General features: G+C 48.7%; 1 protein-coding gene across 1 annotated transcript in view; it reads right to left on the bottom strand.

The window, feature by feature from the left end:
* Positions 1 to 17,170, bottom strand: part of TRPM7 (transient receptor potential cation channel subfamily M member 7) — a 1,269,618-nt gene that overhangs the window by 215,492 nt on the left and 1,036,956 nt on the right. The gene's annotated exons all lie outside the window — the stretch shown is intronic.

The raw sequence follows: 17,170 nt of genomic DNA, 5'->3' as shown, positions 1-17,170 counted from the left end.
CAGGTGAGATGCCGAAAATCAAAGTGATGTGTCGATTCCTTACTGCACAGGGAGGTGATGTGGCAATTCATTCCTCTCAGGAGAGGCGATGCGTTGGTTCCTTACTGGCAGGGTAGGTGATGTGTCGATTCTATCCTCCCAGGAATGGTGATGCATTGATTTCCAGGCACGCAGCCCCGGTTCCTTAGTGCGTTTTGGGGTCAATGAGAAATTGACATCCTGGGGAACATGCGTGAAAAATCCAGACGCACATTATTAATGGAGCCACAGTGAAACAGGCACTGTGTCGATTCTCCAGCAGCAGGACAGGCACTGCATTGATTTTTCAGCCGTGGCACGTCAGTACATGGAATTTCTCCTTCAGGTCACCAGCTTACACTTCCCAGGGCTAAGACTGGATTTGGCACCACTTCGCAGGAGGGTTCTCAGCAGAGGAGCCAGGTGCTGGCAGATGTCATTTTTGGTGTCTCTGAGACTTACTAACAGGAGGCAAGCTCAGTTTTAACCCTTGGAGAACCTTGGAAAGCAGGATGTAGAAATCCAAGTCCAGTTCTTTCACTCCCAGGACAGAAGCAGCAAGAAGCAGGCCAGCACAACAAAGCAACAGGCAGAGAGCTCTTCTTCCTGGCAAAATGTCCTCAGTTGAGAGTGGTCTAACTTTGTGGTGTCAGAGGTCCAGTAGTTAGGTCTTCGTAGTGCACAAGACCCTGCCTTTCCCAGCCATAGCCCCAGACACACTCCAGATGGATGGTGATTGCTTTGTGTGAGGACAAGCACAGCCATATTCTGGTGCAAAGTGTCAGCTCTTCCCACAAATCTAGCTCAGAAAGAGCTCAGTCTGGTGATCGGCCATCAGGTTATTCAGGGCACAACTCCGCTCCTTTTATGTGACTGTCCAGAGTGAATTCACAAACAGCCCAACCGTCATCCTGACCCAGACTTGTATTTCACAGATATGCAGAGGCACAGAATGGTTAAGAAAGAAAATGGCCACTTTCTAAAAGTGGTATTTTCAAACTTACAATTCAAAAACAAACCACAAAAAATGTATTTTTAAACTGTAAGTTCAGAGACCCCAAACACCACATATCCATCTGCTCCCAGTGGGAACTTACACCTAAAATAAATTTTAAGGCAATTTACATGTTACGGTATGGGAGAGATAGTCCTTGCATTAATGAAAAACAAATTTAGCAGTATTTCACTGTCAAGACATGTAAAACATACCAGTACATGTCCTATCTTCTGAATACACTGTACCTTGCCCATTGGGGCTGCACTGGGCCTACTTTTGGGGTGACTTACATGTAGTAAAAGGGGAGGTTTGGGCATGGCAAGTGGGTGCACTTGCCAGGTCGAAATGGTGGTTTACAAACTGCACACACAGACACTGCAGTGGCAGGTTTGAGACATGTTGACAGAGCTACTCATGCTGGTAGCATAATCAGTGCTGCAAGCCCACTGGTAGCATTTGATTTACAGGCCCTGGGCATCGATGTTGCACTATACTAGGGACTTGCTTGTTAATCAAATATGCCAATCATGAACAAACCAATCATCAACACAATATAGACAGAGAACACTTGCACTTTAGCACTGGTCAGCAGTGGTAAAGTGCTCAGTCCTAAAGCCAGTAAAAACAAAAAGCAGCTTACAGTCAAAACAGGAGGTCAGAGGCAAAACTTTTGCGAATAACCCTGCAAAAAGGTCAATTTCCAACAGTATTCTTAAGTGTAATATTTCTACTGAATTTCTAAGAGAATTCTCCCACGTACCACTTAAGTCCATTCAATGGTAATTAGCTAGTACAAAATGCTATTTGTTTCAAAGAAATTACTATTAAGAAATATTTTATAAGCATTAATATTGATTCAATAGTTCTGATTCCTCACTAACGATTCAATAATATAATTAGCTAAACAGGGATTAATTATTTATTAGGTACGCTGTGGTAAAATAAAGCTTTTGGGGCAGTGATGGCTGAAACAGAACTATGAACCTACAAAAAATGGAATAGGGATGTTACACCTCCACTGACAAATTGAGTGGAAGTGGGCTTGTGAGCATCTAAAAAGAATAACTAGCAATGCCAGGTTTCATATTTTGATTTCCTACACCGGATCTATTATACTCCCCTTAAACTAATCTGAATCTACCCATTCAGAACCTCCGATTGCTCCAGATGTGGGTAGGACCATGCTGATTTCATGCACATAGCATGGAACTGTGCACGGCTACAGGGATACTGACAGGCATTTTTTGTTGCGAAATGAAGTACAGTTACTAGATTGTTTATTGGTAAGTCCACCCAACACTGTTTGCTTCTTGAAAAATCTTATTAAAACACAATTATTTGGCCAACATCTTTACAAGAAGGGAAGCTCATTTGGAAAATACTAATCTGACAGACAAAAACCCACAAATTGCAGAATAGTTTGGTTAAAGTTGAAGACTAATACTGGAACTTTGGTCAGAGAAACCATGAAATCTTTTTAGAACATTTCTGAAAAACCGATAAGGAGGACATTTCTACCACACACTTTTTAGCTCACATTCAATTTCCTTCATCAAGGCCTGAAGCAGCTTTCATCATTATTCGTCCAGTAGGTGAGAAAGAATTAGAAAAGGAAGTGAAGTCACTCCCAAAAAGTATGGCTCCTGGTGTTGATGGCTACCCAAAAGAATGGTACTAGTATCTGTCTAAACAGCTTAAGATGCTCCTAAACAACTTGTTAAATTGTATTCTGTGAGGAGGGGAGCATTCTACTCATTTAAAAAGGAAATATTGATGTGCTTCCTCAAGACAAAATGTTAGATGTTGATTCTTTCCGTCCATTAACTCTGGTGTTTTTAGTGTTAATATCTTCATATGAATTTTATAATATTAAGCAGAGTTACTGCTAAGTTGATAAAGACCAAAATTGGTGTATTCCATCTCAGCAATTATACTCTAACACCCAATACAAGGTAGAAGTCGTTGATTACTTCACAACAAATTAAATGCCTGCAACAGCCTTATTCAGAGATGGCTTTGACTTGGTGAGTTGGGAATTTCTATTCAAAGTCTTAGAATCAACAAGTTTCCCAATCACTCCCATTTGAGGGGTCAGTGGAGACACTGGTCCAGAACGGAAGAACTACAGCTCTTATAAGGACTTCTAGAGATACTAGGCAAGGTTGCCCTCTTGTGTTATAATAAATTAAAAAACACAAAGCAGCCAAAGCTCCAATCGTAGGGGCTCCCAAACTGAAATCCTATACTGCGAACCTGGTGCCATACCTTCAAACTGACACTAGTGTAAGTAGACAAGTTACTTGCCTTCAGTAACGCCTTATCTGGTAGAGACAATATCTAGTTGCAGATTCCTTACCTTGAAATTTCCCCAAGTCTTCAGTCTGGATCCGGAGATTTTTCTCAAGCAGCACCTCTGTGTGCCGTTAGGTGGCGTCAATCAGCTCTGCATCCGTCACCGCCCGCGCCAGATATGACATCATGGGTCCTATACATGGGCCACTCCAGCACGCTGATGTCCCTTTATTTTCACGACTTCCCACACCAGAAACAAAGAGCCATGAGGAACTCTGACCACTGTTGCGTCAAACCAGGGCCCTGAAAGGGGGTGCCTGTCTCTAGAAATCAGTTCACTGAGTGGGGAGGATGGGTGGGTTGGTAAGGAATCTGCAACTAGCTACTGTCTCTACCAGATAATGTGTTACCAAAGGTAAGTAACTTGTCCATCTGACAGATATGTAGTTGCAGATTCCTTACCTTAGAATAGATACCCAAGTAATGCCATCCTTGGTGGTGGGCTGCAAACCAAGAAGGAAGTCCTGCAGGACCGAATGACCAAAGTAGCTGTCCTGCTGACCTGACTGTCCAGGCAGTAATGCTTTGTAAACATGTGCAGGAATGCCTACGTGGCTGCCTGGTGGAGTTTGAGTGCAAGCCCTTATGGTGTTGCTTCTTTACCAAAGCATAGCACATTTTGATACAAAATATTACCCATTGTGAGATGGTATGCTTTTGCACTGCTTTGATTTTCTTCGCACCCACATATCCAACAAAAAGTTGATCGTCCACCAGGAATCTTTGGTATGTTTGAGGAAGAAAGCCAACGCTCTTTGTGGATCCAGATGGTGGAGTCTTTTCTCTTCTTTAGAAGGATGTGGAGGTGTGTAAAAATAAGGCAAATTGATGACCTACTTGAAAAGGTGTCACTATTTTGGGAAGGAAAGGAGGCGCTTGTACATAGCACCAGGGAAAACAGACAAAAATGGGGTCTTTGAAGAAAGAACCAGAAGCTCACTCCCAAGCAGAGGTAATGGCAACAAGAAATGCAGTTTTGAGATTAAGGAGCCGCAAACCACAATTGTATAACAGATCAAAAGGAGCACACATCAAGTAAGTAAGGGCAAGATTGAAGTCCCACTGAGGCATGATGCACGGAGTGGGAGGAAACAAATGGGTGAGTCCCTTAAGGAATCTACCAACAATACGAGACTTAAAAAAGGAAGGTTGGTCTGGCAATCTAGGAAAGGCTGAGACAGCGGATACGTGACCTTTAAGGGTGCCAAAGCAGAACCCTGCTGGGCTAAAGAAAGGATGAACAAAAGAACCTCAGAGAGGGGAGCAGAGAGGGGATCAACAGACTTGTTGTAACACCATGCCACAAATTTATGCCGATAGGCGTATTGCGTTTGGTGGAGGGACGCCTGGCTGCCAAGATAACATCACAGACTTTGGGTGGAAGTTCAAAAGCTATCAACTGCCGCCACTCAATCTCCACACATGAAGGCAAAGATTGGACAGGTTCGGGTGAAGGACTGTCCCCTGTTGGTGCGACAGAAGATCCTCCCAAAAGGTCAGTCTGACTGGAGGATCTGTGGCCATGCTCAGCAGCTCTGTAAACCATACTGTCTGTGCCCCGTCTGGAGCCACAAGGATTACTTGAGCCCGGTCATTCTTGATCTTCTTCAGAACTCTGGACAGAAGTGGTACAGGCGGGAAGGCGTAAAGGAGGCCTGAGTTCCACTTGAGAATAAAAGCGTTAGCGAGCAAATGCTGCCTTCGAAACTCCAACTCGCAAAACAGCTGACATTGCGCGTTCTCTGAGGAGGCAATCAGATCTAACCAAGGCTCTCCCCACTGCTGAAAGAGACCTTGTGCCACGTCCGGATGGAGTACCCCATTCGTGATGGACTATACATTGACGGCTGAGTTTGTCTGCTCTGGCTTTCAGAGCCCGCCAGATGTTGAACCACCAGGGTAATGCCCTTATGTGCCAGCCATGTCCAGAGGAGCAGTGCCTCTTGATAAAGGGTCCAGGACACTACTACGCCCTGTTTGTTGCAGTACCACAAGGTGATAGTGTTGTCCATAAACACCTGAGAGAGGGAAGTAATGCTTTCAATGCAAGCCTGATCGCCTGGAGCACCAGATGACTAATGTGGAGCCCAGACTCCGCTGGAGACCAGAGACCTCTGATCTCCGCCTCTCCCATGAGGCCGCCATATGCCAGGAGGGACACGTTTGTCACTACTGTCAGATCTGGCTGGGGAAGGGAGAGGGATCTGCTGTTGACCCAATCCTGACTCAAAAGCCACCAATGCAGATCTTTCGCTCTCTCCCCGAGATCTGGACCATGTTGGAGAGATTACCCTGATGCTGCGCCCACAGGAACTTCAAGTTGCACTGCATATGCCATCTGGCATGTGTCAACGGCAGGATGCCAAGAGGACCAGCAGCCTTACAGTAATTCTCACCGAAAGCCAGGCTACAGGCTGAAACATCTGAATCATAGCCTGAATATCCTGAACTCGGTTTTCAGAAGGATATGACCGAAACTGCACTGTGTCCATAACAGGTCCGATGAAAGGGGGCATCTGAGAGGGAGTCAGGTGTGACTTCGGCACATTTATAGTGAACCCCAGCATGGGCAGAAGGTTTGTCGTAATCTGAAGGTGGGAGACAACTTTCTGGAGAGTGTCCGCCTTCAACAACCAGTCGTCTAGGTAGGGGAAGACTGAAACCCCTAACCTGCGCAGACGAGCTGCAACCACCGCCATCACTTTGGTGAACACCCAAGGAGCGCTGGTGATGCCGAAGGGGAGCACAGTAAATTGAAAGTGCTCGGAACCTACCAAGATTCGCAGGTAGAGTCTGTGGGCAGGCAAGACGGGAATATGGAAATAAGCGTCCTGCAAGTCCAATGCTACCATCCAGTCTCCTGGGTCCAGGGCAGGCAGGACATAAGCCAGAGTGAGCATTTTGAACGTCTCCTTCTTGAGGAAGAGATTCAGGGCCCGAAGGTCTAGGATAGGATTTAAGACCTTGTCCTTTTTGGGCACCAGAAAGTAGAGGGAATAACAACCACAACCTTCTTCTGGCGCAGGTAACTTCTCTATGGCTCCCCTTGGCCAAGAGAGTTGCGACTTCCTCGCAGAGAAGTGCCAGATTATCCTTCAATAAGCAACAACCATAGGATGGAGGAATGACTGGAGGGGCAGCCTTGAAGGGGAGGGAGTAACCCCTTCAGATCTGCAAAACCCACTTGTCTGTAGTGATGGATTCCCACTGGGGCAGGTGATGGTGAATCCTGCCGCCAACTAGTCTGAGACGGGCAAATGGACTAGGAAAGTTTGGAGGCTGCAGCAGGGGCGGGGGTGGACTGGGCAGATCTGTGGTTCCCTGTCCCATAAGCCCATGGGATTCTGCATCCCCGCCCAGGCAGGGGAAGAGTAGAGTAGGTGGCACAGTGGCTGGGAGAGGGACACGGCAGGGAGCCCCTTACGTGGCCACCAAAGGGGAGAAAAGCAGGCTGTTGGGGATGAGGGGCAGTCGAAAGGCCGAGGGACTGAGCCGTAGCCCTGGACTCCTTGAACCTCTCAAGCATCAAAGGGCATGTCCATAAGGGTCTGTTCGACATCCCCTGAAAAACCAGAAGTCTTTAACTAGGCGTGACACCTCAAGGCCACTGCTGACGCAACCGATCTACCCAGAGAGTCGGCTGTGTCCAGACCACATTGAATAGTTAACTTCAGGTCTCTAAGGGCTGCAGCATGTCTTATGCCACCCGGGGGACCCCTCACTCAGCACATGCACACTGCATCAAAGCTTGTGTGTGCTGGTGGGGATAAAATGACGAAGTTGACATGGCAGGCCGTGCCCACCTCTCACTGCCTGTGGTATAGGTAAGTCACCCCTCTAGCAGGCCTTACAACCCTAAGGGAGGGTGCACTATACCCCAGGTGAGGTCATAAGTGCATGAGCACTATGCCCCTACAGTGTCTAAGCAAAACCTTAGACACTGTATGTGCAGGGTAGCCATAAAGAGTATATGGTCTGGGAGTCTGTCAATTACGAACTCCACAGTTCCATAATGGCTACACTGAAATCTGGGAAGTTTGGTATCAAACTTCAAAGCACAATAAGTGCACACTGATGCCAGTGTGGGATTTGTTGTAAAATACACCCAGAGGGCATCTTAGAGATGCCCCCTGAATACCAGTCTGACTCCTAGTGCTAGGCTGACCAGTTTCAATGACACTAGCCATTGGTTACTGCCCCCAGACCTAAACACACCCCTAACTTTAGTATTTAGGGTCGACCCTGAACCCAGGAAATCAGATTCCTGCCACCTACAACAAGAAGGACTGCTGACCTAAAAGCCCCGCACGACGGAGACAACAAGTGACTTGACCCCAGCCCTACCGGCCTATCTCCAGACTCAAAGAACCTGTACGACAAAGCATCCGACAGGGACCAGCGACCTCTGAGGACTCAGAGGACTGCCCTGAACCCGAAGGACCAAGAAACTCCAGAGAACAGCGGCACTGTTCAAAACCTGCAAAAACTTTGCAATAAAGAAACAACTTTTAAAGAACTCTCTCTTCCCGCCAGAAGCGTGAGACTTCACACTCTGCACCAGCTCGAGCTCCAGAGAACAAACACAGCAGAGGACTCCCAGGCAACTGTGATGACGTGAGTACCCTTAGTTGACCCCCCCTGCACTCCCACAGCGACGCCTGCAGTGGGTGTCCAGAGGATCCCCTGACCGCGACTGCCTGGTAACAAGGAACCCAACGTCTCGACCAGCCACTGCACCGCAACCCACAGGACCGAGAAGAACCACCCACCAGTGCAGGAGTGACCAGCAGACAGCCCTCATCCTAGCGAAGCCGGTGGGTGGCCCGAGAAGCCCCCTGTGCCCTGCTTGCATCGCCTAAGTGACCTCCAGGTCCCTCCATCGCTTTCAATTCCAAACCCGACGACTACTTTGCACACTGCACCCAGCCGCCCCTGTGCAGCTGAGGGTGTGTTTTGTGTGTCTGTTTGTGTCCCCCCCCAGTGCTCTACAAAAATCCCCTGGCCTGCTCCCTGATGACGCAGGTACCTACCTGCCAGCAGACCGCAACCGGAGCACCCCTGTTCTCCATAGGCACCTATGTGTTTTGGGCCCTCCTTTGACCTCTGCACCTGACCGGCCCTTTGTTGCTGGTGCTGTGGCTTTGGAGTTGCCTTGAACCACCAGCAGTGGGCTGCCTATGCCCAGGAGACTGACTATGTAAGTGCTTTACTTACCTGAGAAACATAACCAAACTTACCTCCCCCAGGAACTGTTGATTTTTGCAGTGTCCACTTTTAAATTAGCCTATTGCCATTTTAACCAAAACTGCGTGTACTACTGTTTTAAATCAAAGTTCTATACTTACCTGTGAAGTAACTTGTATTTTATGTACTTACCTCAAATCCTGAATCTTGTGGTTCTAAAATAAATAAAGATGAGATATTTTTCTATATAAAAACTATTGGCCTAGAATTATGTCTGAGTGTGTGCTCCTCATTTATTGCCTGTGTGTGTACATCAAATGCTTAACACTACCCTCTGATAAGCCTACTGCTCGACCACACTACCACAAAATAGAGAATTAGTATTATCTAATTGTGCCACTATCAACCTCTAAGGGGAACCATTGGACTCTGTGCACACTATCTCTCACTTTGAGATAGTATATACAGAACCAACTTCCTACAGGGCCCAAGGGATCCCTATGGGCTGCAGCAATTATCCTGCCACCCATAGGGAGCCCATGCAAAGGGCTTTGTAGGCCTGCTACTGCAGTATGCGGGAAACAGGTGAATGCATCCCTTTTTTACTACTGGTCACTACACCAGGTCACTGTAAGCCACCCCTATGATAGGGCCTCTCAGCTCAGAGGGAAGGGTGCAGGTACCTGTGTGTGAGGGCACCCCTGCACTACCAGAGGTGCCCCCACAAACTCCAGGCCCATTTTCCTGGACTTTTTGAGTGCGGGGACGCCATTTTACGCGTGTACTGGACAAAGGTCACTACCTATGTCCAGCTACATAATGGTATCTCTGAACTTGGGCATGTTTGGTATCAAGCATGTTGGAATCAAACCCCAAGACAATTGCAAATATTGAAAGTAATATTCCATGCACCCTGGGGGCTCTTTGAGGACCCCCCAGTATTGCTGCCACGAGTCTTATAGAAGTTTCCGGGCAGCCCAAGCTGCTGCCACCCCTCAGACAGGTTTCTGCTCTCCTTCTGCTTGATGTGATCAAGCCCAGGAAGGAAGAACAAATGATTTCCTTTGGGAGAGGAGGTAATACCCTCTCTTCCTCTGGAAATAGGTGTGACTGGCTTGGGAAGGGTAGCCTCTCCAAGCCACAGGTATGCTTTGAGGGGCACATTTGATGCCCTCCATGCATAAACCAATCCACACCGGTTGAGGGGCCCCCAGTCCCTGCTCTGGCGCGAAACTGGACAATGGAAGGGGAAGTGACTACTCCCCTATCCATCACCACCCCAGGAGTGGTGCTCAGAGCTCCTCTAGAGGGTCCCTGGTTGCTGCCATCTTGTTTCCAAGGTTGACAGGGAACTTTGGGAGCATCTGAGTGGCCAGGCAGGTGACATCAGAGCCCCCTCCCGATAGTTGCTTACCAGGCTAGGTGACCAATCCCCCTTTCAGGGCTTTTAAGGGTCTCTCTCTTGGGTGGGTCCTCAGATTCGACTAGCAAGATTCCAGCAGGACTCCTCTGCAACCTCCACTTCGACTTCTAGCCACTGGAACCGCAACTGGACACTCCAGGAACCGACAATCTGCATCCAGGAAGAAGACTGTACTTGCAACTTTGTTTTAACTGCTCCTTTTAGCTTCTGCAACATTTCCCTGGCTGTGCATCCTCTGAAGGTGGGAAGTCTTCAGTCTGCATGAGAAGAAAGAAGTAATCTCCCTTAGAGTGAAGGAGTCACTCCCCTGCATCCGCAGGCACCTACTGCTGCGCGGATCTACTCTCATCCTGAGCTGCGTGGATCCTGCATCACAGGTGGTGGGCCGGAGTAGTACTCTTGGTCCTCTCTGCCAGCTGTCCAACTTTGGTGGAGGTAAGCCCTTACCTTCCTACGCAGGATAGTACCCCCGTGTACCACGTTTCTTGCAGCTGCCAAGGCCTGTTAGCATCTCTTGCAAGGAATCTTCAGGCGACATGTAGCTCCAGTCCCCAGTACTCCTTCCTGGTACGCACAGCCCTCTGTAGGAAGCTGGCTCTGTATATACTACATCAAAATGAGATATAGTGTGCATAGACTCCAGGGGCACCCCAGAGGCTTAACAGAGGCTAAAGTAGATAATACTAATGCTCTCTTTTGCAGTAGTATGATCGAGCAGTTAGGCATATCAGAGGGTAGTGCAAAGCATTTGTTCTACACACACAGGTAATAACAGAAGCACACATTACATGACTAACTCCAGGCCAATGGTTTTTATGCAGCAAAAATATATTTAGTTAATTTATTTCTAGAACCACAAGACTCAAGTTGCAGGTAAGTACACAAATAAATAAGTATTCCACATATGTATCATACCACTTTGTTTAGAATTGGCAAGTTACCCTTGCGTGTGCCATCAGATGGCGTCGTTCAGATCCGCATGGAATCGTCGGTGTCGTTGAAGCCCTTTGTGATGTCATGGTCACCTTTAAAGGCACCACCCAGGCGCACGTACGTCAGTTGTTTTCCTACCGCGTCAGTTAGGGCAGATCTGGAATCGAGTTACCCTCTGTCTTTTTTTTACAGGCCTTTTTCTACCTTTTTGTCAAAGATTTTTTCAAGTCTGTGTAGAATGTCATCTAGGAAGACGGGGTTCAAGCCGTGCGCCGCCTGCCACAGGTCAGCACCAAACACACACCCTTAGTGGCACAGGGGCGGCCAGGTGCAGGGTGCAAACACAGTGTCGAACTCCCAATGCTTTTCAATCGGGGGACCCCGGGGGTCACAAAGATGCGGCAGGCTAGGTCCAGGGGGTCGGTTAAGAGAAGCCACAGGCTGGACAGTGAGGAGAGCCGCCTGTTGCACATTGCTGCAAGGCCAGGGGGCTGTGGGTGCAGGGTAACTTTTGGCGTTGCGTATCTTCGTCCGGATCCTTCACAGGCAGGGGGGTCCTCTGGATTTAGTCTGCAGGTGTCGTTGTGGTAGACAGGAGGGGTTAACCCATGGTGGACATTAGGCCAGAATTGTCTGGTGACCAACTTTAGTCCGCTGGGCAACCTGGACATGGGCCGTGGGCATCGGGTGCACAGTGGGCAAGGCTTACGGATCCAGGGTGGTTCTGGAGTCCTTTGTTGGAGTTTCTTTCTGGACAAGGCCGCTGTCCACTGGAGATCTTGGTCCTCTGGTGTGCAGGCAGTCCTCTTGAGGCTTTTAAGAGGTCCCTAGTCCTGCAGGATGTGTTGCCTTTTTGTAGCAGGGGCTTCAGAAGCTGAAGACAGGCCTGTAGGGCTGGGGTCAAATCAGTCGGTGTCTTCAGTCTTCTCTGCTGGGGGTCAGCTTAGCAGCCCTTCTTCTTTCTTTTCGTATTCTTGAGGTCGCCGGGAATCTGATGAACTAGGTTCAGAGGAGCCCTTAAATCCTGGATTTAGGGGTGTTACAGGGGTCAGAGGGCAGTAGCCAATGGCTACTGTCCGTGAGGGTGACTACAAGCTTCCAGTGTCCACTCCCTTTGGGGAGAGGCGCACAGACCTAACCCTATTGGTCCCTGTCCTCCAAACCAAGATGGAGGATTCTGCATGGGGGTTGTCACTTCAGCTCTGGACACCTTAGTGGTGGTCTCAGCTCAAGTGGTCACTCCTCCTTATGTTTGCTAATAAAGTTGGGCTTTTTGTCCGGGGACAGGCATCTCCACTAGCTGGAGTGCTCTGGGGCACTGAAACAAAAAGACTGTCCCTTTGAGGTTCACTGCCAGGTTTTACAGTTCGTGCAGGGGGGAGGTGTGAAGCACCTCCATCCTGTGCAGGCTTTGTTTCTGGCCACAGAGAGCACAAAGGCTCTTACCGCAACTTGTCTGGAAGTGGCAGGCTGGCACAGACCAGTCGGTCCTGCACTGAAGGTTTGGGTAAAATACAGGGGGCATCTCTAAGATGCCCTCTGTGTGCATTTTCTAATAAATCCAACATTGGCATCAGTGTGGGTTTATTATTCTGAGAAGTTTGATACCAAAGTTCCCCAAATTCAGTGTAGGCATTATGGAACTGTGGAGTTTGTTTTGACAAACTCCCAGACCATATACTTAATATGGCTACACTGCACTTACAATGTCTCAGAATGGAATGGACTTAGACACTGTAGAGGGATATTGCTCATGCAGCTATGCCCTCACCTGTGGTATAGTGCACCCTGCCTTAGAGCTTTAAGGCCTGCTAGAGGGGTGACTTACCTAGGCCAGAGGCAGTGTTTTGTGTGCATGGTACCCTGAGAGGGATGCCATGTCAACTTTGCCTTTTTCTCCCCATCAACACACACAATCTCAATGGCAGTGTGCATGTGTTAGGTGAGGGGTCCCTTAGGGTGGCACAATACATGCTGCAGCCCTTAGGGACCTTCCCTGGTCACAGGGCCCTTGGTACCACTGGTACCTTTTACAAGAGACTTATCTGTGTGCCAGGGGTGTACCAATTGTGGAAACAAAGGTAAATTTTTAGTGAAAGAACACTGATGCTGGGGCCTGGTTAGCAGGGTCCCAGCACACTCTCAGTTAGGCCAGCATCAATATGAGGCAAAAAGTGGGGGTTAACTGCAACAAGGAGCCATTTTCCTACAACAGTTGTTTCTTTGTTACACACAATACTTGGTGTGTGTCAAAAATATCACGCATGAAGACCGCAGAGCCAGATTCCTGCAACTGTTGATTTCTAAGGATCAAGACTCTTTTAAACCTTTTAAAATTGATATTTCAACTTTTGATTATTGGATCTTTGTCGTTGTGACCTCATTTTATTCAGATTGTAGGAAGTTGGCTCTGTATATACTATCTCAAAGTGATAGTGTGCACAGAGTCCATGACTCCCCTTAGAGGTTGACAGTGGCACAAGTACATAATACCGGTAGAGGGTAGTGTTAAGCATTTGTTGTACGCACAGAGGCAATAAATGAGAACACACACTCAAAGACTTAACTTCAGGCCAATAGGTTTCTATATAGAAAAATAGTATTTTCTTAATTTATTTAAGAACCACAAGGTTCATAATTTTGGTAAGTACATACATTGTAAACTACTTCACACAGGTAAGTATGGAACTTGGAATTAACACAGTTTTAGCAAAAATGTCAATAAGCTATTTTAAAGGTGGACACAGTACAAAAATCAACAGTTCCTGGGGGAGGTAAGTATTGGTTAGTTTCTCAGGTGAGTAAAGCACTTACAAGTTCAATCTCCTGGGCATAGGCAGTCCACTGTTGGGGGTTCAAGGCAACCCCAAACCTACAGCACCAGCAACACAGGGCCGGTCAGGTGCAGAGGTCAAAAGGAGGGCCCAAATAACATAGCGCCTACGGAGAACAGGGGTACTCCGGTTCCGGTATGCTAGCAGGTAAGTACCTGCGTCCTCGGGGAGCAGACCGGGGGGTTTTGTACAGCACTGGGGTGGGGGACACACAGGCACACAAAATACACCCTCAGCAGCACAGGGGCGGCCGGGTGCAGTGTAAAAAGTAGGCGTCTGGTTTTGCGTTGAAAGCAATGGAGGGACCTGGGGGTCACTCTGGCGATGCAGGCAGGACACAGGGGGGCTTCTCGGGCCAGCCACTTCCTGGGCTAGGATGAGGGCCACCTGCTGGTCACTTCTGCACTAGTAGGTGGTTCCTCTCAGTCCTGGGGGCTGCAGGTGCAGTGCTTGGTCCAGGTGTCGGATTCCTTTATTACCAGGCAGTAGCAGTCAGGGGGAGCCTCTGGATCCTCTCTGCAGGCGTCGCTGTGGGGGTGCAGGGAGGTTGACTCAGGGTGTCCACATCGTTGGAGTCGCCTGGGAGTCCTCTCTGTGGTGTCGGTTCTCCTGAACTCGAGCCGGGAGCATCAAATGCAGAGTGTGAAGACTCACGCTTCTGTAGTGATGAGAGAGTCTCTTTAAAGTTGATTTCTTATTGGTGTTTTTGGACAGAGCTGCTGTCCTCGGGAGATTCTTGGTCATTTAGGTGCAGGTCAGTCCTCTGAGTCCTCAGTGGTCACTGGTTCCACTGGATGCGTCGCTGTGCAGGTTATTTGAGTCTGGAGACAGGCCGGTACGGCTGGGGCCAAGTCAGTTGTCGTCTCCGTGGTCTCTGCGGGGCTTTCAGGTCAGCAGTCCTTCTTTCTTCAGGTTGCAGGAATCTGCTTTCCTGGGTTCAGGGTCGCCCCTAAATACTCAATTTAGGGTGGTGTTTAGGTCTGGGGGGCAGTTGTCAATGGCTAACGTCCTGGAGGGTGGCTACACCCTCTTTGTGCCTCCTCTCTGTGGGGAGGGGGGAAGGGGGTGGGGCACATCAATATTCCTATTGGGTGAATCCTCCAAAAAAAGATGGAGGATTTCTTAAGGCAGTGGTCACCTCAGCTGGGGGCACCTTAGGGGCTGTCCTGACTGGTGGGTAACTCCTCCATTGTTTTTCTCATTATCTCCTCCGGACATGCCGACAAAAGTGGGGGCTGTGCCCGGAGGGGCGGGCATCTCCACTAGCTGGAGTGCCCTGAGGCGCTGTAACACCAGGCTTGAGCCTTTGAGGCTCACCGCCAGGTGTTATAGTTCCTGCAGGGGGAGGTGAGAAGCACCCAGTGCAGGCTTTGTTCCTCGCCAGAGAGTGACAAAGGCACTCACTCCATGTGGCCAGAAACCCATCTGGATGTGGCAGGCTGGCAGGAACTGGTCAGCCTGACACTAGAAAATGGACTGGTATACGGGGGGCATCTCTAAGATGTCCTCTCTGTGCATTTTTCAATAAATCCCACACTGGCATCAGTGTGGATTTATTGTGCTGAGAAATTTGATACCAAACTTCCCAGAATTCAGTGTAGCCATTATGGAACTGTGTAGTTCGTGTTTGACAGACTCCAAGACCATATACTCTTTATGGCTACCCTGCACTTACAATGTCTAAAATTTGGTTTAGACACTGCAGGGGCATAGTGCTCATGCAACTATAGCCTCACCTGTGGTATAATGCACCCTGCTTAGGGTTGTAAGGCCTGCTAGAGGGGTGACTTACCTATGCCACAGGCAGTGGGTTGTGGGCATGGCACTCTGAGGGGAGTGCCATGTCGACTTAGTCATTTTCTCCCCACTAGCACACACAAGCTGTGAGGCAGTGTGCATGTGCTGAGTGAAGGGTCCCCAGGGTGGTATAATACATGCTGCAGCCCTTAGAGACCTTCCCTAGCCACAGGGCCATTGGTACCAGGGGTACCAGTTACAAGGGACTTATCTGTGTGCCAGGGCTGTGCCAACTGTGGAAACAAAGGTACAGTTTAGGGAAAGAACACTGGTGCTGGGGCCTGGTTAGCAGGGTCCCAGCACACTTTCAATCTTAACTAGCATCAACAAAAGGCAAAAAGTTAGGGGGTAACCATGCCATGAGAGACATTTTCCTACACAGATACATATCTATTCTTCTAAATCTGTGTGGTGTGTTAGTGTGGTATTTTTCACTATTACTGTATGATTTATTGCACAAATACTTTACACATTGCCTTCTAAGTTAACCCTGACTGCTCAGTGCCAAGCTACTAGAATGTGTGCACAGGATAATTTGGATTGTGTGTGATTTACCTAGACTAGGATTGTGGTCCCTACTGGGACAAGGGTGTATACCTCTGCGAACTAGAGACCCCATTTCTAACAGTCATCATCCACATCAGATAGAGACGAGGAATTAACTTTGATCAACGTCACCAACAAAGTAGCCTGAGTCGGCTGATCAGATGTCCGCGCCGAAGGTGGGAACCCCAAAGGGCTGTGCACGGGCACCACAGTCGGCATGGTAGAGAATGTCACAAGCCTAACTGAAGCTGAGGGAGACCCCACCGGCGTGGGCACAATCAAGGCACTGCGCACCTCCTTGGGGCTAACAGGTGCGACAGAAGAAGGTGGCTGACCAAAGATGGAAGGCAGGGAAGAATAATATGCACGCATCTGGTCAAGTGTCACCCCATCTCTCGGAAAGGGAGAAGGGTGCGGGGCAGATCCTGACCTTGGCTCCTCAGCCAGAGGAATGACAGGAGGTCGAGCGAGGTAAGGTCAGTAAATGGTAAGGCCTCGGCCCTCTATGGAACTTACCTGTGGACGATGGAGATCGGCGTGCACAAGAGTGACTTCTCGGCGTGATAGTGCTCACCCAGGAACCACTTGCACACCGAATGGGGATCTGTAGCTGGAATCTGCAGTGCACAGGACCCAATGGGTTTAAATCCCGACACCATAGCACACTGTTTCCGAAGACACCAAAAAAGTCAAAGGAGGCCTAAACGGCAAGAATAACTGTCTCCGGATCAATGCTGTAAGCGCGGAAAAGAAGAAACTGCCTTCTTCGTGCCGGTACAGGAGTTATATGGACTCTGTTGACATCACCTCCGGCGGACGACGTAATTGCGGAGTCATGCGACGCCCTCTGCTGAAGCCCAGATGTACTGAGATGAAAGGTTTCCGGATCCAGACTGGCGCGTGGGGAAGATTATAATATTTTAAGAATCTCCGGCTAGATGTCTCTACCAGATATGACAACATTATTTTGCTTTTGCAAATCAGCTGCTTGAAAGAAATATTGTGAAGGTTAGTAAAATGGTACACACTGGTAAAGGTAGGTTTTAGTGTAAGTCTCACACAAGAGTGTCGTGGTGAGTGACTGTA

The sequence above is a fragment of the Pleurodeles waltl genome, chromosome 3_1, assembly GCF_031143425.1.
Source record: "Pleurodeles waltl isolate 20211129_DDA chromosome 3_1, aPleWal1.hap1.20221129, whole genome shotgun sequence".
In the NCBI taxonomy this organism is placed as follows: domain Eukaryota; kingdom Metazoa; phylum Chordata; class Amphibia; order Caudata; family Salamandridae; genus Pleurodeles; species Pleurodeles waltl.
The sequence above is the reverse complement of the archived record's forward strand: the minus strand, read 5'-3'. Positions and strand labels throughout refer to the sequence as shown.